Source organism: Podarcis melisellensis, assembly GCF_964234715.1.
Source record: "Podarcis melisellensis genome assembly, chromosome: 13".
Taxonomy (NCBI): domain Eukaryota; kingdom Metazoa; phylum Chordata; class Lepidosauria; order Squamata; family Lacertidae; genus Podarcis; species Podarcis melisellensis.
The window spans coordinates 50,760,082-50,786,955 of NC_138545.1; the positions used below are offsets into that span (position 1 = coordinate 50,760,082).

Below are 26,874 nucleotides of genomic sequence, written 5' to 3' on the forward strand. Positions count from 1 at the left end.
CTCTTTTGGGCTTGTCGATCAGAAGGTCAGCAGTTCAAATCCCCGCGACGGGGTGAGCTCCCATTGTTCGGTCCCAGCTCCTGCCAACCTAGCAGTTCGAAAGCCCATCAAAGTGCAAGTAGATAAATAGGCACCTCTCCGGCGGGAAGGTAAACGGTGTTTCTGTGCACTGTTCTGGTTCGCCAGAAGCGGCTTAGTCATGCTGGCCACATGACCCGGAAGCTGTACGCCGGCTCCCTCGGCCAGTAAAACGAGATGAGCGCGCAACCCCAGAGTCGTCTGCGACTGGACTTAACTGTCAGGGGTCCCTTACCTTTTTATACAACCTGGATCTAGGATGGAGGGGTTTCCAGCATTTACACTCCAAGAGGGTCCCATGTCTTCCATGGCTAGCTCCTTGGATTCAAAACTGCCAATTCACATTGTGCTGTGAACCACTTTTCTCCAGCTTGCAAAACTTCTTGCCTCTTGTTGGACCACTAAACGTGGTTGGTGGACTGTGTTAACCTTGGTGGGTCATGCTAGAGAGGCTGGCTCTATCAGGATCAGTGACCGGCAGAGATCTTTAGCTGGGCAAAGACAGGCTTACGCAATGTGTACCAGTTCCAGCCTTTGCAGAAGAAGACCTTTGCTAGTTCTTCTTCTAACCCCCTTTCAGAAAGATCCCTACCAGCGGTTAGTCTAAAAACTGTTAGAGGTAAAATAAAGCTTCCCCCACTTCCTAGGAATAGGCATTTCAGGGAACCCATATTTCTAGCAGAAATAATGCAAACTAAAATACTTCCAGTTTTCTGTCTTCCCTATGTCCTGAATGAATTGCAACCACTCACTTAGTGGGGAGAGTGTAAACAAGTATGCACTGGGGTGAGGGGTACATTTGCTTCCAGTGGTGGAGGAACCCTCTCCGGCACCCAGGGTGGGACGCCGACGGGCGGGGCGAACTGCCTGGCGATGTGCGTGTGACATCCATGCAGAGTGTGCATGTGCTGCATCCCGTACGGCCCCCCCACAGCTGTAGAGCAGCCAAGGGCGCACACAGTCAGTATGGGTGCCACTCGTGCAGCATCTGTATGGGCTGTCGCTCTCACACGGCAACTGTGCGGGATGCCGCACACGTGTGGCATCTGTACGTGCTGCTGCTTGCACGGAGAGCAGCATCCTGTACAGACTGCGCATGTGTGGCTTCCTGTACAGACTGCGCATGTGTGGCTTCCTGTACAGACTGCGCATGCGCGGCAGCCCATACGGTTGCTATGTGAGAGCAGCAGCCCGTATGGATGACGTGTGAGAGTGGCAGCCCATACGGACGCCGCACGAGCGATGCCCATACTGACTGCGCATGCCCTTGGCCACTCTACAGCTGGGGGGAGGCAGGGTCCATCTTGCCACCACCCCAGAGTGGCACCCAGGGTGGCCCCCCCTCTGCCTCCTACCCATGGTCACCCTCACCCAGGAGCCTAAAACCGGCTCCTCCTCTTTACATCCCATAGTTCCTTCCACTCATCTGCATAGCCCCATCTGAGTTCTCTCTGTTGGTCACATTAAAGCAAGCCAGATGTTTGTGGCCTAGCATGTGTGGCCGCAGGGGAATAGTAGGTGCTTAAAAAGCGCAGCATGGATTTTAGATCCTGTCAAACCCTAAGAAATATAAAGCTGATAAAAGTAAACACGTCGCAAGGGGGAACGTTATTTAATTCCCGAAGATGAAAAAGATTGACTGACCAATGAAAACCCTGCACTGTTTAGTCATGCATAATAGTTCTCTTAAGTGTTTGGGGCTTTTTTTCTGGCTAACTGAAGCAACTGCTTTAACTTTCGCGGCCCAAATTAAATTTGATTTAATCGAAATTCTGCTCGTGTGATAAAGGACTTGAGTGCAGTGAAACTGCGGGGAGAGAGCCCATTATCTGGCACTAAACAAATGCAGCTAATGCTGCAAAGAGTGCAGGATAATTTGTTTTTCATGTGAAATTTCTCCTCAATAAAGCTTTAATCAAACTGAAGTATTATATGGAGAAAAGAAATCACGCAGTGCTTTATCTCAAAAGAACTCCATAAAACTGAAAGCAATTACTTTTTAACACACACACCCCTTTGTCATTTTTCAGCAACAAGGGCAATTAAAAGGGGGGGGGAGTTTTGGTCAAGTTTGTACCACAAACCTTATCAAATAAAACCTGAGCACAAAATATGAATGACCAAGAGTGTAGTAAATGTTTTGTCCAACCCACCCACATAAAATAAGAGATTTTCTTCCTGTTGTGCTTGTCCCAATGGTCAGCAGCACAGTAGGACATGCAGGAAGAGCCCCCACCCCGAGACTTGGATTGGGGAGATCTGAGTACATAAGTTAAATCTTCCTTCAGCCATGAATCTCCCTGGATGTCCTCAGGCACTATGCCTAAGGTTGTTTGGGAGATACCTGCCAGGTACACTAATGCAGGAGACCCAGAAGGCTTGCCTTTTCAGATGAAGGTGGTCTCATCACCACCCATTCAAATGTTCGTCCAGCCTTGCAAGGCCATCTCTGCATGAGAAAGCGAAGCACGCTCCAGCCCAGCTCACTCTCCAGCCCATCTCTCCAATACATCGAGAGCCAGTATGGTGTAGTGGTTAAGAGCGGTGTCACGGCCACCCAGGACGGGTCCCAGCTCACAAGAGACCTCACTCCGTTGCAGTTTATTTACAGGAAAAGTTTATTGAAGATTTCTGCTTCTCGTACAGTTCAGCATCGTGGCCGTACGTCTGTCACGTTAGACCGCTGAAGTCCCCTCTGACTCCTCCCCTCTTCCACACCAACTTAATAGCCTGGCTCTAGACCACCTCTTCCTCTCCTTTCTTTTCCGCAGGGTCTTCCTGCCCCCCTGGGTTCCCTCTCTCCGTGACTCGCCTGAGGCTGAATCCTCTGCCGCCTCTTCCCCCCTCCTTCTGGCTTTAGGGCCGGGCTCCTCCCCTGAGCTCTCTCCACTTCCGCGCGCCTCTACGTTTGAACTTGGCGCGCGTACGTTGCTGCTGACCTTTCTTTCGACCGCTACACCACCCCTTGTTCTGCTCTCCACCCTTTCCGGCTGAACACCTTGCTCCAACCCCCTTTCTCTGTTCTCTCCTAATCCTGCTCCCTCCGAGAGGCTGACGACTCCACCCCCTTTACTCCGTTCCGGCTGAGACGCCTCTTGCTGCGTCTGTCTTCCACTGGGCTCCTCTCCGCTTCTCCCTTCTCCTCCCTTTTGCTTGATTAAGGTAACCCCCTTTTGAGAATCCTCTGACTCGCTGCTCAGACTCGTGGATTCCCTCAGAATTCCGTCATCTTCTTCCTCATCCTTCTGCCCCTCCTCCCACTCGCTCTCCGTCTCCTCTGTCATCTCCTCCTCTCTCCCAGAAACCCTGACATCCATCCCCCCCTCGAAGCCCCCCCTTCCCCCCTCCCGCTCGCCGGGTGCAGGTTGAGGAAAACGTGGTTCTTCCGGGGTCGGTTCAGGATACAAGTTGTCCACTTCAACGTTCTCCTCTGTCATCTCCGTATATGTGTGTTCGAACTCGGGTTCCCCACCCACAGACATCACAGTCTCTTCCTCCATCACTGCTTCTCCTGGCGCTGCCTGCCAAGGACCTACCATCCATCTCTGACTCCATGCCTCCCTTGGCTGATCCACCCACCAACAAGGGCCTGTCTCCTCCCCCCCCAGTCTCGGATCCCTGGTCGGGCTTGTTTCGGGCGTATGGCCCTCGGGTGAGGAGAAACCCTCGAACGTGCTGTCCGACAAAGTGGGCGTGAAAAGCCAATCATCAAAATACTCCTCGGGCATGGGCTTGTGCGGAAAAAGTGCATGGAACTCCTCCTTCAACAGGGGTTCGTCCAACGCGTAACCCGGCACCCAGCTATTGGCAGAGGCCGGAGTGCCTTCCCTGGCTAGAAAATATTCAACTCCCTCCTCCCCCCATCTCGAGTCCAGTATCTCTGTGACCTCGTTAAGAGGTTCTGGCCTTGGCGATTCCCCCCCCTCAGGCGCCCTCCTACGTGGCTCTGGGAGAGCTCCTGACTCTTGAAACCTGTGTGGGGTTTTGTAGGGAGTGAGCACCGACCTATGAAAGACCGGGTGCACCCTGGAACCCTCCGGAAGGGCTAGACGAAAAGCCACCGGATTGATCTTAGCCTCAACTTGATATGGCCCTAGCTGCCTGTGTCCTAACTTCTTCTTGGCCAATGACCTGGCCGGCATCGCGTGGGCTGCTAACCACACCCAGTCCCCAAGCTGGATGTCCTCTCCCGCCCTCCTGTGCTTATCGGCCTGCACCTTATACGCCTGTTTTGCCAGCTCCAAATGTCTCCGCAGCTCCTCGTGCACCTCTTGCAACTCCGCTGCAAACTGGTCGGCATCTTGAGGCCCCCCCCCTCCTGGTGCCGCAAATCTCGGGAAGGTTCTGGGATGACGGCCATTGTTCGCGAAGAAAGGCGTCACCCCGGTGGATGCGTGTTTCGTGTTGTTGTAGGCGAATTCAGCCATCGGCAGATAGTCCACCCACGCCGCAGGTCGCTGGTTGGCGTAGCACCGCAGGTACTGCTGCATGATCGCGTTGACCCTCTCCGCTTGACCGTTGGTTTGTGGATGTCTCGCCGATGTCAGGTTGATTTTGACGTGCAAGATGCCCAGAAGCTTTCGCCAGAAAGTGGAAACAAACTGGCGCCCCCTGTCGGACAAGACGGACTGCGGAAGTCCATGCACTCTGAAGACGTGATCGATGAAGAGCTTTGCGGTCTGTTCTGCCGTCGCCACCTTGGCACAAGGGATGAAATGCGCCATCTTGGTGAACAAGTCCACCACCACTAACACCGCCGTCTTACCTCTGGAGCTGGGCAGGTCCGTAACAAAGTCCAACGCTACCCTCTCCCACGGTTGCTGCGGTGTCTCCAGCGGTTCTAGCAATCCCGCCTGCTTCTGGTGCACTGGTTTGGACCTCTGGCAGATATCACACCTGGCGACGTAGTCCGCCACCTCTCCTCTCATCTGGGGCCACCAAAAGTCTCTAGCCACCAACTCCATCGTCTTCTCTTTGCCGAAATGGCCTGCACTAGGGGCGTCATGCAATTGTTGCAGAACCTTGGCTCGAAGATCGTCGGTGGGCACGTAAAGGGCACCCTTACGAGTCAAAAGTCCATCTTGCAATTGGAACTCATCGTTGTCTCGCGACCCTCCGCGTAGCTCCTCCATCTTGGACTGTGCAAACTGATCCCTTTGCAACGCGCGTCGCACCGCGTCCAGGTCGACTGCGATGGTAGCGCACGTCCACGCCTGCGGTGCGAAAATGTGCTTTGCTGCGATTGGAGCTGCTTCCTCCAAGTATTGCGGCTTTCGGGACAGCGCGTCTGCAATAACATTGGAGTCTCCTGGGATGTATTCTATTTTGAAGTCGAAATCCGCAAAGAACTCCGCCCAGCGCATGTGTCGCTGGGTCTGTAACTTAGCCGTCCGCCAATACTCTAAGTTCTTGTGATCCGTGCGGACTTGCACCGTGTGCTTGGCTCCTATTAAGAAGTGTCGCCACGCTTTGAAAGCTGCATGAATGGCCAACAACTCCCTGTCCCATATGGTATAATTGCGCTCCGTCTTGCTGAGCTTCCGGGAGTAGAACGCACCCGGTCTCCAGTTGCCTTGTGAATCCTCTTGCAAAAGAACGGCCCCAACCGCTCTGTCTGACGCATCGGTCTCTACCCGCATGGGTCTGCCGGGATTCACGTGGAGCAGCTGCTCTTCGGAGGCGAAAAGACCTTTAAGCTTCCGGAAGGACCGCTCCGCTTGTTCGGTCCAGACGAACTTCTTCTTCTTGGAACTGAGGGTGTCAGTGATAGCCGCCGTCGCGTTCGCAAAACCTTTAATAAACTTGCGGTAAAAATTGGCAAAGCCGATGAACCTCTGGACCTCTTTCCGATTTCGAGGGCTTTTCCAGTCCAACAGCGCTTGAACCTTAGCCCTGTCCATGGCCAGTCCCTCGTCGGACAACTTGTAGCCAAGGAAATCAACCTCTCTGACATCAAACCGGCATTTTTCCAACTTGGCGTACAGCCTGTGGTCCTTCAGCCTCTGCAGGACCTCCCTCACGTCCTTATCGTGATCCTCCGGCGATTCCGAGAAAATCAGGATATCGTCGAGAAAGCAGACACACTTCTTGTAGAGGAGACCTGCTAGCACGTGGTGCATAAATGCTTGAAAAACGTGGCTGCCATTTTGGAGACCGAAAGGCATGACTCTGTATTCGTATGTGCCCAGAGGGGTGAACATGGCGGTCTTCCACTCATCTCCTTTCCGGATGCGGATGAGATTGTAAGCTCCACGTAGGTCCAGCTTGGTGAAAATCTTGCCCCTCCTGACGGTCGCTAAAAGGTCGTCAATCTTGGGCATGGGGAAAGCTTTGGGCTTAGTCAAGCTGTTTATGAACCTGTAATCCACTATAAGCCTTTTTTGGGGCGTGTTTTTCTTCTTCACAAAGAACACAGGGCTGCCACCCGCTGCTTTAGATTCCTGGATGAAACCTCGCTTGAGGTTATGGTCTATGAACTCCCGAAGCTCTTGCATCTCGTCTTCCGACATGGAGTACAGCTTGGCAGCAGGCAGTTGCGCCCCTGGCACTAAATCAATCGCGCAGTCGTAAGGTCTGTGAGGCGGCAACTTGTCAGCTTCCTTCTCACAGAAAACCTCCAAGAAGTCCTGGTACTTGTGAGGCACTGTTTGCACCATACCCAGATGCAACTGCTGCTCGGCTTCTCCTCCCTGATCGGTCTGAAAGCAATGCTGAGCACAATACGATGAACAAAAGGTGATCTGCCGCTGGTACCACGCAACCGCGGGACTGTGCCTCTCCAGCCAACTCATGCCTAACACGATGGGTGTGTCCGATAAGTGGGTGACATTGAAACTAATAAGTTCTCGATGGTTGCCAATCTGCATCATCATGGGAGGGGTTTGCTGCACCACTTGCCCCCCCAGCAACTTCCTGCCGTCTACCGTGACCACGTTTAGAGGCGTCGTTGCAGGCAGGAGCGCCATGTTGTGCTGCTTAACGAACTGCAGTCCCACGAAGTCGGCGTTGCTTCCCGAATCGATCGTTATTGGAACCTCGAGGAGTCTCCCATCAGGCAACTGGAGTGTTGCTGTGAGCAGAACTGCCGGTCTGGGAGGCAAAGGGTCCACGCTCTGCAGTGATGCTGGGGGCTTGTCTACAGATCCGCCTGGCTGAGCCCCAGTAGCTCTGCTTCCAGCCAGGCACTGTCGTTTCCCTGAAGCTGCTCCCCTGGTTGCACCTCTGCTGTTACAGTTGCCAGTGCTGCAGTGTGCTTCTGGAGCCTCTGGGGGCACTCTTTCGCCATATGGTGCGCACTGTCACAGATGTAACACTTCCTGGTTCCTCTAGGAGGCTTCGCTTTGGCTGCACCAGGGACAGGGCTCTGGGATGGCTTCTGAGCCCTAGCACCACCAATCTCCATTGGCTCCTCGCTGTCCTTCCCCATTGGCGAGGGGTGCGCACGGCTGAAATCCCTGTGCACAAAAGGGAGAGTCCTCGCTTGCGCACGCGCTTGGGGCCCGTCCTCCTCGTGCCACGGACGTCCCTCATGTCGAATTCCAATAGCTAAAGCCCGTTGCACCACGTCTTCTAGGGTCTGGGGTCTGTCCCCCCTAGCGATCTCATCCTTGATGGGGGGGCTCAATCCCTCCCAAAAAAGATCTCTGACCGGCTTACTGTCCTTCGGCCAATCTAAGGCGGTGAGCAATGCAAAAAATTTAGAGTGGTATTGGCGCACAGTCGCTTTCCCCTGCCTCAGCCCGTGCATTTGACGGCGCGCAATGTCCACATCCACAGAGGATTGAAAACAAGAATCCATCGCTTTGATGAACGCAGTTGAATTGCGACGGGCCGGTCCATCTTCGCGCCACAGATTGCGTAGCCAAGCCCTGGCCTCCCCATGCAGGTGCGAAACAATGAACCCCACTTTCTCCTCCTCATCTTTAAAATCGTGACGGAGTAAATGCAGTGCATATACGACGTCCGCTCTGAAATTGGGATAGTCTTGCAAGTTGCCATTAAAATGCGGAACCAGGGCACCCCCCCTCCGTCCAAGCGCAATGCCCTCCGCTCTGGAACCTGGGGCCCCCGCCCTGTCCGCGTGTTCCCACCTTGCCTGCAAATCCTGGCACGTCTTCTCCAAGTCGTCATTCTTCTTCTGCGAAGCAATGACTGCCGATGTGAGAGCGGTAACCTGATCCCGCAGTGCAACCAGCTGCTCCTCAGCGCTCATGGCTGCTCCCGTTCGTGAGCTTCGCAAAAAAAATTTTTTGCTTTCAGAGAGGGGACTTACTGTCACGGCCACCCAGGACGGGTCCCAGCTCACAAGAGACCTCACTCCGTTGCAGTTTATTTACAGGAAAAGTTTATTGAAGATTTCTGCTTCTCGTACAGTTCAGCATCGTGGCCGTACGTCTGTCACGTTAGACCGCTGAAGTCCCCTCTGACTCCTCCCCTCTTCCACACCAACTTAATAGCCTGGCTCTAGACCACCTCTTCCTCTCCTTTCTTTTCCGCAGGGTCTTCCTGCCCCCCTGGGTTCCCTCTCTCCGTGACTCGCCTGAGGCTGAATCCTCTGCCGCCTCTTCCCCCCTCCTTCTGGCTTTAGGGCCGGGCTCCTCCCCTGAGCTCTCTCCACTTCCGCGCGCCTCTACGTTTGAACTTGGCGCGCGTACGTTGCTGCTGACCTTTCTTTCGACCGCTACACCACCCCTTGTTCTGCTCTCCACCCTTTCCGGCTGAACACCTTGCTCCAACCCCCTTTCTCTGTTCTCTCCTAATCCTGCTCCCTCCGAGAGGCTGACGACTCCACCCCCTTTACTCCGTTCCGGCTGAGACGCCTCTTGCTGCGTCTGTCTTCCACTGGGCTCCTCTCCGCTTCTCCCTTCTCCTCCCTTTTGCTTGATTAAGGTAACCCCCTTTTGAGAATCCTCTGACTCGCTGCTCAGACTCGTGGATTCCCTCAGAATTCCGTCATCTTCTTCCTCATCCTTCTGCCCCTCCTCCCACTCGCTCTCCGTCTCCTCTGTCATCTCCTCCTCTCTCCCAGAAACCCTGACAAGCGGTATTCTCGTAATCTGGGGAACCGGGTTCGTGTCTCCGCTGCTCCACATGCAGCTGCTGGGTGACCTTGGGCCAGTCACACTTCTTTGAAGTCTCTCAGCCCCACTCACCTCACAGAGTGTTTGTTGTGGGGGAGGAAGGGAAAGGAGAATGTTAGCCGCTTTGAGACTCCTTAGGGGAGTGAAAGGCAGAATATCAAATCCAAACTCTTCTTCTACTACTACTATCCAAGCATTTGGAGCATGTCTGCAGTGGGGCAGCTTGGCTGTTGCTGTTAGCTGCACCGTAATATCGGACACGCGTTCAAGGGGCTGCCCCGTGGTGGACATGATTCAGGGCAGAAATGTCCAGCCCCAGTCTTCTGCCTCATAATAATAAATAATAATTTATTATTTATACCCCGCCCATCTGGCTGGGTTTCCCCAGCCACTCTGGGCGGCTTCCAACACAATATTAAAACACAGTAATGCATCAAACACTGAAAGCTTCCCTAAACAGGGCTGCCTTCAGATGTCGTCTAAAAGTCTGGTAGTTGTTCTTTTCTTTGACATCTGGTGGGAGGGTGTTCCACAGGGCGGGTGCCACTACCGAAAAGGCCCTCTGCCTGGTTTCCTGTAACTTCGCTTCTCTCAGTGAGGGAACCGCCAGAAGGTCCTCAGCGCTGGACCTCAGTGTCTGGGCAGAATGATGGGGGTGGAGACACTCCCTCAGATTTACTGGACCGAGGCCATTTAGGGCTTTAAAGTCAGCACCAACACTTTGAATTGTGCTTGGAAACGTACTGGGAGCCAATGTAGGTCTTTCAAGACCAGTGTTATGTGGTCTCGGCGGCCGCACCAGTCACCAGTCTAGCTGCCACATTCTGGATTAGTTGTAGTTTCTGGGTCACCTTCAAAGCTAGCCCCACATAGAGCGCATTGCAGTAGTCCAAGCGGGAGATAACCAGAGCATGCACCACTCTGGCGAGACAGTCCATAATTCTAGTCCTTATCACTGAAATAGGGCTCGTGCCAGCAGCAGAAAACGTCACTGGCAGGGTTCAGGAGGCAATTTCAGGAGGGTGGGAACAGATGCAGGAAGAGGCATCAGATCATTAATCAGGGCCGGCCCACCTATGAGGCAGGCTAATGCAGCTGCCTTGGGCAGTGGGACACCAGGAGGCAGCACCTTCACAGGTTCCCCTCCAGCCCTGCTCTCTCTGCCACTGGTGGGATCTCTGGCACTCCACAAGATATCCTGAGAGCTCTGTCAGATCTCACCGGAACCCACCACCAGGACCCAAGTAAGGAAGACTTCAGCAAGGTGGCAGCTTCTTACTTTGTCTCAGGCAGTGAAATGGGGCACTCTGCCCCTGTCATTAATATACAAATTTGCAGGACTGGTGCCCGCCTGCAGGCCTGTTTTCTTCCCTGAGAAAGTCTAACTGGAGGACTGTGCCGTCAGCGGTGGACTTTGGTAATCTTTTGTAATATAGTGCCCGGGGGGGGGGGGAGGGAGTGCCCACATCACGCTAAATCTGGCACTGATGCCACTTTGGAGCCAAAGTGTAATATTGTTGTTTCATTAAAAGGAGGAAACTATTGCCCATGGCAATAGCTGCCGATTTCTCCCACAGTCCGGCAGATTTTGAGCCAATCCGTGCTTTAAGCACTTGGCTCCTAAACCTTCCAGTACATTTCTCAACTGAGATGATAAAAAAGAAAGGATCTAAGATTGGTTGGTCTTGCCTAAACCGAGGCTCATTCTTTTCTACTCAGGCTATTGATTTATCATGTAGAAGTTTAGCATATAATTTACTGATTATGCTGAAGAGACTTATTGGCCTATAGCTAGCCAGATCATTCGTAACTTCTGGCACTACAGCTGCCCTGCCATACTTGGCTGGAACACAGCCTGTTTTAGCCTTTAGACATTCTTTGTCCCAAGAAACTTTTCCATTCCCTCTTGACCAACCCTCAGGGGAGAAGGGTCACATGCCAGCTGTGGGTGTTGCCCAGACAAAAGTTGGCATGACTACGCATCCACAGGCCTCTTTTTATGTTTACAAATCCAAAAGCTATTTCCCTGAGCTAGTGAAGTATTAGCTCCTGGAATCTTGACTTGGGAGTAGAGTCAGTTGCGATATTGGAGTGAAGTTGGTGTGCAAAGCCCCATGGACACCCCACACATTATGCTCACATAGATGTTTTGAGTGATGGATTGGAGTGTGACAGAAACTTTTGGGATGGTTTATACCATGGGTGAGCAAACTAAGGCCTGGGGGCCAGATCCGGCCCAATCGCCTTCTAAATCCAGCCTGCGGACAGTCCGGGAATCAGCGTGTTTTTAAATGAGTAGAATGTGTCTTTTTATTTAAAATGCATCTCTGGGTTATTTGTGGGCCATAGGAATTCGTTCATTCCCCCTGCCAAAATATAGTCCAGCCCCCCCACAAGGTCTGAGGTACAGTGGACCAGCCCCCTGCTGAAAAAGTTTGCTGACCCCTGGTTTATACTCTTCTATAATATAATTAAGTACCATCAGTACTTCTCTTCTTCTAGAAAAAAAGGTGCCGGGACTCCATACCCTTGAGTACCCCCAGAAAAAAAGCACTTACTGGTCTCCAAAGTTGTTTGATCATTTGGGGTCTGTAGTGAGTTCAAACTCATGACCAAACTGAGTTTTAATAATCTGTCTGTCTGTCTTTCTAGGGTGGGTAGGTCCCAACTGATAAGGAAAACATTCTGGGTTTCTCTGGTCAGCAAAAGAAGGAGTCTACAGCCAAGTTACCGAAGCAAAACAGCGGTCAGTAGTCCTGATCTTTATTTGTTGCAACAAGGGTCAAGCACAGAAAGAGTAGCAACCCTGAGCATGGGGTTGCATGAACTTTTAAGACCTCATTTCCCACAAATTTCAACAGCATCATTGATACATCACAACTATGTCACAAAGCAGGAGTGTTTGGCATGTAGAAACATGAGAAACTGTGAGGGGAAATGTGTCTTAAGAGTTTTATGTGCTAGGTTTTCACTTTACTCCAGAACAGAATGCTGCAAACAGTTTCTGCCTTGCCTTGATGGTGGTTGTGCTGCCATCTTCTTCACACTTAAACATAGGAACATAAGAGCAGGGTGCTGGATCAGGCCAATGGCCCATCTTGTCCAGTATCCTGTTCTCACAGTGGCCAACCAGATGCCTGTAGTGAAGGAATGGGTTTCCCAAACCCAAAACTGACTGTGCAGGCAGTTTGAAACTGCACCAAAATCCCTATTTTTCCTTAGCTAAAATGCTTTAACTTGAACTCTTGAGCCAAAACCCAGCTGTATAAACAAGTGCTCAGACCCCTCTCCTTTATCAGTTTCTGACGGCAAGGATGGCCTTGACTGTACCAGTAGAACAGGGAAGACACGTCTGTGCCTTATCTTATATCCTGACCACAAAAGACGCACAGACCTAGTCTGGGAACAGCGCCAGAGGGTGTTCTTGGAGATGGTGACCTCTTGCTCCAAGATAAGAGTAGGAACAGGAAGATCCTTTTATGGTCAGAAGTACAGGAAGGAATATCCTTTTACGGTCAGAAGTATAGGAAGGAATACCCTTTTATGGTTAAGAGTGCCGGAGCAGGAACATCTGTGATGTCAATCTGTGTGTACAAGCTGATGTGGCTGGATTCCTGGGGAAGGGGGAGAGGGTGCCTGGAGGATATATATACTGCATGTAATCTCTCATTTCTTTGGACTTGCTGTGGACACACCACGCAGGTGCCTTTCTGCTGTTCTGGAGAGCAGAAATAAAGAACTCTTTCTCTGAACCAACCCTCGGTGTCATTTGACTTCCTTCCTCCTGTCCGGGAGCAACGCAGAGCCCACCAATCGGTAAAGTCTAATAAGACTACAGTAGGGGCACAATATCATATCTCTCACATCTCGTGGTCTCCAGCAACTGATATTCGGAAGCAGTGCTGGCTTCAACTGTGTGTTTGTGTGTACAGCCATCACAACTAGAAGTCATTGGAAGCCCTCTCTGCCATGAAAGTGTACAATCCTTTTTAAAAGCCACTCAAGTTGGTGGTCTCCTGGGGGTGTGAGTTTCAAAGTTTGACTTATGTGCTGCATGAAGAAGCACTTTCTTTCATCTCTTCTAAACTTCTAACCAAAGTAGATTGAACTCAATGGGGTTTGGCTGTTGATCCAGGTTGCCATTTCTGAGACACTCTGGATCCTCTTATTACTCAAATTTTATTCCTTCCACTATCAACAATGAACATAATATATGGAATTGCAGGACTGATGGACTTCAAGGTTGATATGCTTTCACAGGGGCAAAAGTAATTCCTTTATTTTATTTTATTTATTTAATCCTGTATTGTGTTTTTAATATTTGATTGGGAGCCGCCCAGAGTGGCTGGGGAAACCCAGCCAGATGGGTGGGGTATAAATAATAAATTCTTCTTCTTCTTCTTCTTCTTCTTCTTCTTCTTCTTCTTCTTCTTCTTCTTTGAGGCTTGCCCTGGGCTGTGCCCATCCGAGACCTTCAGAAAGTTCCCCCAGAATTTTGAAGTAAGCTATTTTCTCCTCATTCTGCTCAAGGCAGCAAAACTGTGGGTATCTCCAATCTGTATTTTTGCACATACCACAGAGCTTTTGAAAAAAAAGATCAATGAAATATAAGAAGGACAAGCACAATCTGCTTATCATCCTGTTTGAATTATACCAAACAGGCATCGACAACAGTTCTAATAGTTCTAATGAACAGAAAATTGTTACTGGCAAAAAGAAGATTTTAGTGCTGAAATGCATGATATTGAATGGAGGACACGCAGTTCATAATCAAACTTTTATGACTGTGGATTTATTTTTGATATTGAATTTATATCCTGCCCTTCCTCCCTAGGGAACCTAGGGTGGCAAGCAGATCCATAATTAAAAAACAAAGCAAATTCTTCTAACCCAGTGAAAAATTTCTAAAAACAGAAACAGTTAAAACCTTCTAAAAGCATTTACAGTTAAAAGCAGGGGTAGGCAACCTAAGGTCCGTGGGCTGCATCCGGCCCAATCACCTTCTCAATCTGGCCCACGGATGCTCCGGGAATCAGCGTGTTTTTCCAGGAGTAGAATGTGTCCTTTTATTTAAAATGCCTCTCTGGGTTATTTGTGGGGCATAAGAATTCGTTCATTCCCCCCCCAAAAAATATAGTCCGGCCCTCCACAAGGTCTGAGGGACAGTGGACCGGCCCCCTGCTGAAAAAGGTTGCTGACCCCTGGTTAAGAGCATAATTCCATCCAGTGATCTTTTAAGTTGCGAGGAACATTATTCTTCAGCTGCCAAATACCTGGGTCAACAGGAATGTTTTCAGGTTCACCCTGAAAGTTCATAATGATGGAGACAGACATGGCTCACTAAGGAGAGCATTCCAAAATGTTTGGTGATGGGGAAGAAGATTTTAGGTCAAACAGCTCTTAGTGTCAGAAAGTTCTTCCGGGTGTTTAGTCAGAATCTCCTTTCTTGTAACTTGAATCACTTGGTTCAGGTCCTAGCAGGAGAGAAAAAACTTCCTCCACCTTCCATGTGAAAACCCTTTACATGTTTGAAGATGGCGATCATACTTTTCTCAGTGTGCTGGTCCAGGGAGGGAGGTTACCGTGGGGCGAGGTCCAGGACCTGAGTTGAGGGTCGGCAGTCAGTCCTCCTCGGGTGAAGCAGGAACTCTGGGGGAACAGGACTGGATGCTGGCCAAAACAGCTCTTCAACGACGTTGCTCCCGCAACCTGGGACCGGGCTGACTGGCCTTTATCTTCTCTGAGGCCAGGGGCAGGCCCGGCCCCCAGGAGACCTGCCTCTCCTGGCGAGCACTCCTCCTGGGAGAAACCAGTTCCCTTCGCCTCTCTGCCCTGAGCCTCTGCAGTTCAGGAGAGGCTGAAGGGTTACTGGACCCAGGGGGAGACTCACCTGTAGGCACTGAGTCCTCAACCACCCGGTCCGGGGCCAGAGTGGATTCACCTGGTGCCTGCTCCTGAGGATCCAGCACAGGTGCAGGCGCTTCAGAATCAAAGCCCTGCCCCAGTTCAGCCGGCCCTGGAGGCGGGGACTCCTGTGCAGGCTGGGATTCCTCTGGTTCAGATTCCCAGGCCATCATACCCAGTCTCCTTTGTTCCAAGCTAAACATGCCCAGCTCCTTCAACCATTCCTCATAAGGCTTGGTTTCCAGACCCTTTATCACTTTGGTCATCTTCCTCTGCACAACTTCCAGCTTGACAATACCCATCTTAAATTGTGGTGCCCAGAACTGGACTTGGGACTCCAGGTGTGGTCTGGCCAAGGCTAAATAGAGTGGGACTGTTACTTCCCTTGATCAGTACACTAGACTTCTGTTGATGCAGGACTAATAATAATAATAATAATAATAATAATAATAATAATAATAATTTATACCCTGCCCATCTGGGCGCTCCCAACAGAATATTAAAAACACGATAAAACATCGAACCTTAAAAACTTCCCTATACAGGGCTGCCTTCAGATGTCTTCTAAAAGTCAGATAGTTGTTTATTTCCTTGACATCTGATGGGAGAGCATTCCACAGGGTGGGTGCCACCACCAAGAAGCCCCCCTGCCTGGTTCCCTGTAACCTCATCTCTCAAAGTGAGGGAGCCACCAGAAGGCCCCCTCGGAGCTGGACCTCAGTGTCCAGGCTGAACGATGGGGGTGGAGATGCTCCTTCAGGTAGGACAGGCTAATCTGGGCATAAACAGAAGACACATGAGACATCAGTGACAAGGTGGAATCCAGGAGTACTCCCAAACTATGAACCTGATCCTTCAGGTAACAGCACATATAACATACACCTAATTCCCAGACAAGGGTGTCACACACTCTCAGAACTTCCATCATATCAGGATTCAGTCTCAGTTAATTGGCCCCCATCCAGTCCACCACTGCCTTCAGACACCTGTGAAATTGAAATTGAAATACTTTATTGTCACTTGTACAACTTGTATACAGTGAGATTACACAAGCACCCCCCACTCAGCTCTCTTAGTCTTAATTCCCCTCGTTTACTAACACACACACACCAAACCCGAAAGTCAGTTGCCCTGTTGTTATCTTTTCATTCAGCAGCCTAACAGCCCACGGATAGAAGCTGTTCTTTACCCTGTTGGTGTGACTAATCATGCTTCTATATCTTCTGCCTGAGGGCAGGAGATCAAGAAAGTGCTGGCCAGGGTGTGAATCATCCCTGAGAATTTTCCTCACTTTCCTGAGGCAAAGTTCTTCCGCTGTTTCATCCAGCAGCTTCATGGGACAGCCCATAATATCTTCTGCTGTATTCACCACCCTCTGTAGGCACTTCCTATCAGTTGATGTCAAACCAGCGTACCACACTTTGATGCAGTATGAAAGGACACTTTCTATTGATGACCGGTAGAAGGAGATCATCAAATGTTGATTGTCATCCTTCTTTCGCAATACTCTGAGGAGATGGAGTCTCTGTTGGGCTTTCTTAACCACCTGGGTTGTATTGATTTTCCAAGTAAGGTCTTCACTGAGGTAAACTCCTAGGAATTTAAAGGAAGAGACTCTGTCCACATCCTTCCCCGATGTACAGCAGGGCTAGTTCTCCTCTCTTCCTCCAAAAGTCCAACACCATCTCCTTTGTCTTGCTGATATTAAGGTGCAAGTTGTTCCCTAGGCACCATGTAGATACACCATGTAGATAGCGACATCTTCATGGCCTCTCCTGATTCCAGTGAAGCTGTGTGCCATCAACATACTGATAAATTGCAGTCACTCCATTAACACTGGCGGCCGTGTTTAGTAGTCAGACGCCACATTTAAATTTGGGTTGGGTTTTTTTGTTTGTTTTTTGTTTCTTTGCATTTCTCACATCTATAATTTAAATGTAAAACGGAGGGTGGCTAGAATGTGCTTTTGATTCCTCAATGGCGCCCTTCAACTTTCCAAACTAAATTACATTCTTTTTAAACATATTCCAAGTCATAAGTGGAGTGGGGGGGGAATGACAAGGAGTTTTGTGTCATCCGGAACAGAAAATGGGAGAGAGCCATTGAGAAATCAAATGTACATTCAAGCCAACATCAGTTTTGCATTTAAATTATAGATGTAAGAAGTGCAGAAACAAGACAGGATTGAATTTAAGTGTGGCATCTGACTATTGCCTTCAAGTGTAATAAATAATTTTTCAGAGCTGTCAAACAAATTGCATTTACAACAATCTGAACAAACCACTGAACGAATGAAAAACACAATCAAGATGTATTCAACCAGTAAATGGGGAGCAGCCACTTCCATCACCTTAAAACAACAGTCTGCTACATTTAAACATGGCAAATATTAAAAATTTGGCATGGATTTTTTTTAAAAAAAACTGTCAACATTTTAAATGGAGGTTGTTGATAGTATTTTTCATGGGAATCTGGTTAGCCACTGTGGGCATGGGAAGCTGGGCTTTTAGTCAGATCCAACAAGTGGGGGGGGGACGCCGGAATGCGGGTGGCACTGTGGGTTAAACCACAGAGCCTAGGACCTGCCGATCAGAAGGTCGGCGGTTCGAATCCCCACGATGGAGTGAGCTCCCATTGCTGAGTCCCTGCTCCTGCCAACCTAGCAGTTCAAAAGCACATCAAAGTGCAAGTAGATAAATAGGTACTGCTCCAGTGGGAAGGTAAACGGTGTTTCCGTGTGCTGCTCTGGTTCGCCAGAAGCGGCTTAGTCATGCTGGCCACATGACCCGGAAGCTGTACGCCGGCTCCCTCGGCCAATAAAGCGAGATGAGCGCTGCAACCCCAGAGTCAGTCACGACTGGACCTAATGGTCAGGGGTTCCTTTGCCTTTACTTTAACAAGTAGGGGTACCAAGAGAAGTCTCCAGTATTGTGCATGTGGTTTGCACCCTCCAACCCATTTGCAAATGGGGACACCAATTTGCATAAATTTGCATATTATTTGTATCATATGCAAAATTTATTATTATTTTTTAAGTGTTACGTGGGGGGGGGGCTCAAAATAAATCAGTGGCCACACATGTAATTAAATGTCTAAAAGACAGAATGAGAACCAGTGAAGTTGTCCCCCTCAGCGCATTTCTATACAATCCTGCATTTGCGCCTGCACTTGTTGTGTAGAAAATAACTGCAGGAAATAACTTACCAGAGTACCTGATCTCAGGGGAATCCACCACAGGAAAGATGTATCATGATTGCCAGGAAAAATTTTGGAGATTCCAAGGACTAGAAAATGAGACAGGCACAGGGAAAAACAGCAGCTCTTTAGGATTCATGTCACCTGCTGTCTAAACAGTACACTTGTCAACTTTGACTTCACTCAGTAGGTAAAAAAAACCAACCACAAATGGGAGCATCCAGACTGGGTCATCTCACAGAAATTGCTTAAGAAGGGTTCTTGCACATTTTGCTTCATAACTTTTTTTCTAGGAGGCCAACCTACCTTTTCTAAATAAAAAAATTAATTAAAAGCTCAGCATCTGGGGACTCCCAATGGCTGTGCACCCAGTACATTCTGCACCAACCTCTCGGCAGCCCTGCCAGTGGTGGTATTCTTATGCATTTTTCTCTCACCCCAACTGTTCAGTTATATTTCGGCATGTTTCTTATTAATTCCATAAATAAAACTTCCACTCTTATCGTAATACCACACAGCATCTGTTGACCATCAAGATGTTTTTATATTATACCAGAATTAAGGTTGCCATATGTCTGGGAAATCCTGGACATGTCCTCTTGGGGGGGGGGGGGAGGAACCTGGCCATCCAGGGTTTTGGGATATATATATATATATATATATATATATATATATATATATATATATATATATATGAATATGAGAATGGGTAGCTCAGATTCAGGCCCTGGCTCTGTATCATGCTCAGGTGCAGGTGGCTGTTTTTTTGTGCCGGCAACTCATGTTCGGGCAAAAAAAAAAGCTCAGCAAGTTTGTGGGTCAACAACAGTCTGAATTTTTACTTCTTGAAATATGACAGCCCTAAATAGCCTTACTGTCATGCTTCTTTGAATCTAAATTGCTGCTCAGCAGATAGATGTTTCCATCTCTCTCTCTCTCTCTCTCTCTCTCTCTCTCTCTCTCTCTCTCTCTCTCTCTCTCTCTCTCTCTCTCTCTCTCTCTCTCTCTCTCTCTCTCTCTCTCTCTCTCTCTCTCTCTCTTTTAAGCATTCTGCCTTTTTTCAATACATGCCAGGCCAATACATGCCATCCCCTTTTCCTTTTATGTGTGTCCATCACTTGCTGCGCCATTCCCTGCTCTTGTAATATGTTGTGAAGCACACCAGGCTTTATTGAATCCCTGCTGAAGGTTTGATTTGCATATACCTAAGCTGTGAGGAAAAATGAGCCAAAATGGCTGGCAGCACACCCTGGCAAGGCTGGGCATTTTGCCAAGGGTCCCATCATGTAAATGCTGTTTTTATTCCTCCAAGTGGGGATTGGGTCCTCAAATCATAAATGAACTGTCAGTTCTCTGTGCAGTCAGAGGGTGTGTTCCCATCACCAGCAAAGTTTTTTTTTTCCTGGTGTGTTTTGCAGCTCTTCCCCACGTCCCATGGCTTCAATTCAATTCATCCCACATACACCAGTCAGGAAGATATTGGGCATCACATGGGTAGACAGAATCTCAAACAAAGATGTGCTCTCTCCCAAGCCAACATTCCCACTCCTGTCTCAGTGACTCCCAAGAGAGATGAGTGCCAGTCATCACAAACCAGGAGGCATTGACAGGCAGGGGTGTGTTTCCCCAATGCAAAGGTGTTCACACCTTGGCTAGAGACAAATTAGGAATGGTATTTGGACTCCAGTGGATCGAAGCTTGTTTGAGGAGCAACACATCAAACAGTGGTAACAAAGCACAGGGTACATATGCATTTTGGATAACATCATGAGAAACACTGTGAGTGCACATTAAATGGGAATGTAAACACAGCTTGAGTCTCTCGCATTGCTCCTATCTTCCCAATGTCTGCTACCAAGTGACAGTTAAAAACATCCCCCTCAAAATCTTTGCTCGCATTGTCTCTTGGAAAATCTACCCCAGAAATTCTGTGTGTGTGTGTGTGTGTGTGTGTGTGTGAGAGAGAGAGAGAGAGAGAGAGAGAGAGAGAGAGAGAGAGAGAGAGAGCGTAACTAATTGGGGTTGTGAACTTATGCACACTCAGTGGGACTTAGTTCTGAACAAACACACATAGGCTTGCAGTGTCCATTTCACAGCACAATATTTGGAAAGTTCATGTTGTGCTTGCAACACACTGTTTGCGCTGCCTTTTATAGCAGAACAGCCGCACCATGGATTATGGAACACAATGTCCTATGTTATTAAAGTTATGAACAGACTCAAATCCATGATACTGGTTGATCTTTTTCTACATGGTCTCATAACCCCAGAGCTATCTCACTTGGCTCCTTGCAATATATTCTATATTAACTGTGTGCAACAGCTAATACTCAGATTCTTAGAAATCTCAGCAAGTACAACAGTGTGAGCATGTGGAAGGGAAGGAGGAAGGGAGAAGAAAGTCAAGGGCCCGGGAGTAAGTCTCAATATAGGCAGCTGGTGGTGATTTAATTTAGACTGTCTATACATACTGTACATTTATGTGACTGAATTAGGTCCTTTGTTATATAAGCAACGTGCATGGGAATTCATCTGCGTATACGGCAGATCAATGGTAGAGGAATATCCTCCGCAAGAAAATATCTCCTCTTAATGCAGCTCTGCCATGCTGTAACAGATAGCTTAGATATAAATGGGAGCTGGTTAATACAAAAGATGGAGCACAGTGACCTACCTCAAAAGAGGTGTATATCACTTTAAAAAATAATTGTGTCAGGAAACTAAAATCTAGCTGCTTCAGCCATTTGCTATCTGAAGCTTTTCTGCTCATTCCATGGCACTCACCCAGTGAGCCTTGAGTGCTGAGCCAATTTTAAATGGACCTAGCTGAGACGTTTTAGTCGTCACCGGATAAAATATTGAATGCAGAAAAGGAACAGAGCCGCTTGCACTACTATCGCCCAACTCCCCAGAAAACCACAACACAGCAAAATAAAGACAGTTGCTGTGATAGGTTGTTTCTGTAAAATGCAGGGGAGAATTGCAGGGGGCAGGGGCAGGATTAAAACTATACTGACAGAAGAGCAGTCCTATAGTAAGTTCTGGCGGTGTGGCAGGGGCAGAATAAGACAGCGGAGAGTCGGGGACTTGGCTTGGATTCTAAGCCGGTTCACCTCAATCACCTGCCATGTGAAGCCAGCATAAGTTAAACACAACTGACACTAAAAACTGATAGAGGCAGCTTGCACAGTAAGAAACTGAGAACCAGTGTGGTGTAGTGGTGAAGAGTGGTGGACTCGTAATCTGGTGAACCGGGTTCGCTTCCCTGCTCCTCCACATGCAGCTGCTGGGTGACCTTGGGCCAGTCACACTTCTCTGAAGTCTCTCAGCCCCACTCACCTCACAGAGTGTTTGTTGTGGGGGAGGAAGGGAAAGGAGAATGTTAGCCGCTTTGAGACTCCTTAGGGTGGTGATAAAGTGGGATATCAAATCCAAACCAGTTGAAACAACTCTCTCTCTCTCTCTCTCTCTCTCTCTCTCTCTCTCTCTCTCTATATATATATATATATTGCAAGCTGCTGTGAGAACCTCTTGCATATATTATTATTATTATTAAAATTTGCATACTGCCCTTCATCTCATCACAATTAAACAGAGAGACTACCAGATAAATACACAAATAATAAGCCAACGAGATTAAAATAAACAGTTCAGCAAATCAATGGTCTACTAAAGAAAGAAAAAAGAGGTATTGTTCAATGGCAGTCAGAGGCCATCAGAGATTGGTCAAGCTGGGCTCTTCTGGGCAGGAAGACGGTATTTTGATACCGTCAATTGTGGTATCTTTCTAGATAAGCCATCTGAGGGGGGGGACACCACTTTGTAGTGGTTCCAGTCAGGGGTGTAGTGGGGGGGGGGTCTGCCAGGGCGACTGCTCCAGGTGCATTTTTCTGGGGGGCACACTGCTCATGCTACCCTCCCTGAGCCAGCCCTGTGCCACTTTGCGAGGTGGGGATCTGATTATTCCAGCCTCACAAAGCGTCTCGGGGCTGGTGTTGCTGTGGCAGCAATGGCAGGTAGGGCTGGGCCGGCATGTGGGGGTCTTTGTTCACCCTCCACCCCCTGCCCACCCCAGCGTACACCCGCGCCCCGGGCACCATGAGCATACATTGGTTCCAGTCCTACTTGGATGACTGTGTCAAGGGCGGTCAGAGCAGGGGACCTGCTTAGCCCCCGGAGTCTCCAATATGGGGTTCTGCAGGGGTCAGTTTTATCTCCCATGCTGTTTAACATGTACATGAGACCACTGAGTGGGCTCATCTGATGAATTTGGGGTCTGCTGCCTTCAATATGCTGGTGATAACACAGCTCTCTTTCACGTTTGCATCTCAAGTAGGTGTAGTGATTGATGTGCTGAACTGATGTCTGGTAGACAGCCAATAAACTGGAGCTTAATCCAGAGAAGACTGCGGCACGGTTACAGCCTTGTGCGAATTAATTGAAAAAAACAATGAATTTAGTAGTTTGTGGTACAAAATTCACATGTTCATGTACAAAACTCACATACACGCACATTAGTAATGGATATGACCTCCGCTATTTTTAAGCAGCACTTGAACACAGTTTGGCATGGGGTCTACTAGTTTTGAAGAGTCACTGTTGATTTTTGGATCCCTGTACCACACATGAATTAGCGCCTGAATGAGCTTTTCCATAGTCGCACAGTCTATAGCACGTAGGCAACTTTTGCATAGGGACACAGGTGGCGCTGTGGGTTAAAGCCTCAGCGCCTAGGACTTGCTGATCGAAAGGTCGGCGGTTCAAATCCCTGCTGCGGGGTGCGCTCCCACTGCTCGGTCCCAGCGCCTGCCAACCTAGCAGTTCGAAAGCACCTCCGGGTGCAAGTAGATAAATAGGGACTGCTTACCAGCGGGAAGGTAAACGGCGTTTCCGTGTGCAGCTCTGGCTCGCCAGAGCAGCGATGTCACACTGGCCACGTGACCCGGAAGTGTCTGCGGACAGCGCTGGCCCCTGGCCTCTTAAGTGAGATGGGCGCACAACCCCAGAGTCTGGCAAGACTGGCCCGTACGGGCGGGGGTACCTTTACCTTTACCTTAACTTTTGCATATAGCCCACAAATTCTTTTCTCCACTGGTCTTTCGTCCATTCTGTGTACTTTTTTGCCCATTTATACCACTTTTCTTTCATTGTTTTGGTTAAAAGCTGTTTATTGACAGGTCTTCTGGCTTTTCGTCTGACCGCAATAAGGCGCCGTATTCAATGCATCACTTGTCTTGCGGGGATCCTTTTAGCTTTGTCGAAGCAAGAAAGCGTCATCTCTAGGAGTTGTTTTCTTCTTATGACAACACTTTCTTTTACGTTTAGGAGAAACTGATCCAGCTGACAGTCGCTAAACTGCTAAACTCACACCAACCACTGAAGCAATCTCTCGATACATCTTAGCTGTGTGTTCGTGGAGAGTTCCTAGGTGTCACATCCATCTTGAACGGTGGTCAAATCAAAAGCTGATGAAATACTGTAGCTGCTGATGTAATGATTGCATCATATACCACAGCAGTTGGACAGGATTCTACAATCTGGTGCAATACAGTAGCTGCTGGCATAATGATTACATCATTATGTAATCATTGCTGATGACACTCAGCTCTATCTGCTGATGGATGGCCACACTGACTCGGCCCCGAACACACTGACCAGATGCTTGGAAGCTGTGGCTGGATGGTTTCGTGGGAGCCGATTGAAACTAAATCCTTCGAAGACAGAGGTCCTATGGCTAGGTCGGGATGGCATGGGGATGAGGGACCAACTCCCTTCTCTTGCGGGGGCCCAATTAGTGCCATTGCCTTCCGTTAAGAGTTTGGGTGTAATCCTTGACGCCTCCCTTTCCATGGAGGCACAAGTTACAGCAACTGCCAAGGCGAAATTTTTCCACCTTCGCCGCATCAAGCAGTTGGTCCCTTACCTTTCCCGCCCCGACCTGGCCACAGTGATCCATGCGACGGTCATCTCCAGGCTTGACTACTGTAATTCGCTCTATGCGGGGCTGCCCTTGAAGCTGTCCCAGAAACTCCAGCGGGTACAGAATGCTGCAGTGAGGCTCCTCACGGGGTCTCTGCCATGGGAGCATATTCACCCAGTGCTTTTCAAGCTGCACTGGCTCCCGGTGGAGTACAGGGTCAGATTTAAGGTGCTGCTTTTGACCTTTAAAGCCCTTCACGGCCTAGGACCCTCGTACCTACGGGACCGCCTCTCCTGGTATGCCCCACGGAGAGCCTCAAGGTCCATAAATAACAACACCCTAGTGGTCCCAGGCCCTAAGGAAGTTAGATTGGCTTCAACCAGAGCCAGGGCCTTTTCAACTCTGGCTCCGGCCTGGTGGAAAACGTCTTGCAAGTTTGTTTCCTTTTTCTTTTCAATGCATTCCTATGGGAATCCATGCTTCACAAGATGAAAAATTCGCAAGACGAAAAAACTCGCAGAACGAATTAATTTCGTCTTGCAAGGCACCACTGTATATGCTGTAGCCAGTGTGGTGTGGTGGTTAAGAGCGGTGGACTCGTAATCTGGTGAACCGGGTTCGCTTCCCTGTTCTTCCACATGCAGCTACTGGGTGACCTTGGGCTAGTCACACTTCTCTGAAGTCTCTCAGCCTCACTCACCTCACAGAGTGTTTGTTGTGGGGGAGGAAAGGAAAAGGAGATTGTTATCCACTTTGAGACTCCTTAAAGGGTAGTGAAAGGCAGGATATCAAGTCCAAACTCTTCTTCTAGTTCCTGAGACTGGCTGGGTGGGTCGTCTTCTGGATGTGATTGCACTCCCCCAAAGGAGTAGATGCATAGCTTAGGCGACACTTCTGATCCACATGGATGGCCTTCCATCAGCTTCAGTTTGTAGCCCCACTGCCACCATATCTTGACAGAGATAGCTTAGCTTCTATTGACTGTTCTGGTAATCCCTAGGTTAGATTGCTGTAATGTGCTACCGATGGGGCTGCCTTTGGAGGTCCAAAATGCCCACCCACAATGCCATTAGGAAAGTCTACACCAGTTTTCCAAATGGACACACGGTGAGCTAATGGAGAATCAATGTGCAATGAACGTTTCTTTTTCTGAATGAAACCAGTTTCCCAAGAGGAGCTTTTCAAGGGCAAAAAAAGCTACTGTACATCTTGATTGTGTGTGGACTACATAGAAAAGAACAAGTACATGGGCGGGGGGACAACGCTTTGATTCTAGAATAAAATGTTGTTTGGACATAGGCCAAGTTTTACAAATGATATCTGATATAAGTTAAAAAAAAACTGCTCCTTTTCCTTTATGGGGTGCTCAAGAGTCCTTTGTAGGTTCTCCATTGGTAGGAGAAAATAACAGAGACCAACCAGAGAATATTGAGAAGCAAAGCATCCAGTAAGCTTGATCTTTATTAACTGTTGCTACAGGGTGCTGCCCCACACACAGGGGAGAGGAAGAGGACCCAGAACAAAGGTGTGCCCGCCCTTATATAGACATTTTAAATTGCCTGCCCTGGAGTCCGAGACCACCCCCTGAAACATCATACATACATCACAGAAGGGGTGTAGCCCAAGACCACCCCCCAGATCATACCTACATCACAGAAAAGGCGGTCTACAGCAGAAATCTGAGTGCGTTGTTTATCTCCTGTCTGGCAAGTTACCTGATTGCATTATCTGGGTTTTGGCCACTCTTTTGTTATTATAACTATTTAATTCCTGAATCTAAGTCACAGGTCACAGGCTCACACCCTGTTCATATATTGAATGTGCCCTTGATACAGGATTTGTGAGGACAGGACTTGGGAAGAAAGAGAGAATGGGGAGGTTTCCCACTTTGACTTTGCAGAGAAATATTTGAGGTCAATTTGTTCAGGACCTACTCTGTGGGGTTTCAGACATGTGGTTTATATATACAGTTATGAACTTTTTTATTTTTTTATATGATCTTAAAATTCTTGTATCGCTTTGGAGCCTTCATTGTCATTTTATTTCTATGTCAATTAGGCATGCACCTCTGCATTACTGCTTAGTTGATAAGAGATCTCCTTACATTTAGTAGTTAACATCAGCAGATTCAAACAAATAGAACAAGAAACCACAGGATCTAGCTATCAAGTGGGGCGCTGCAGGAAACCTATTAATTGAGGCAACCAGCAGGGTGAAGGCTTGGGTCTCACTGATTTCTCATATTGGTCTTAATGACATAACAGACAGCCTAGAGCTCTTTACCTGCTGAACAATGTGTTTAAGCCTTTGTTCCCTGGGGTGCATAATCTAAACTCCCAGAGAAAACACTTAACCGAGGAGAAACCAGCTGGTGCTTAAGAGCTATAATTGTAAAATACAGCACCCATGCAAAACTTCAGGACGACTTTTTAAATTACAAAGGCTCATAAATGTAGCAATCAGGGTAGGGGGGTGGGCTGGGGTGAGAGTGCAAGAGGAAGTGGTGTGGGGGGTACATAATCTTTATAATTATAACTTCTTCTTTTTTTAAAGTGACACTTTCAGCCTGTTAGTTTCTCTTTCAAATAACTGCTTTCCGCAGGGATCCTGGCAATTCGTTTACCATTTTATAACCAACTGATAAAAGGTTGTGCCCATGACGGCATCTGCAGTTGACAAGACCAGGCAACAATCTGA

General features: G+C 48.7%; 1 long non-coding RNA gene across 1 annotated transcript in view; it reads left to right on the forward strand.

The window, feature by feature from the left end:
• Positions 1-19,813, forward strand: part of LOC309354425 — a 39,020-nt gene extending 19,207 nt beyond the window's left edge. The window contains exons 2-3 of the long non-coding RNA XR_014162287.1: positions 11,811-11,904; positions 19,676-19,813. This is a non-coding gene — a long non-coding RNA (uncharacterized lncRNA). The remainder of the gene's footprint in view (positions 1-11,810; positions 11,905-19,675) is intronic.
• Positions 19,814-26,874: the final 7,061 nt, after the last annotated feature.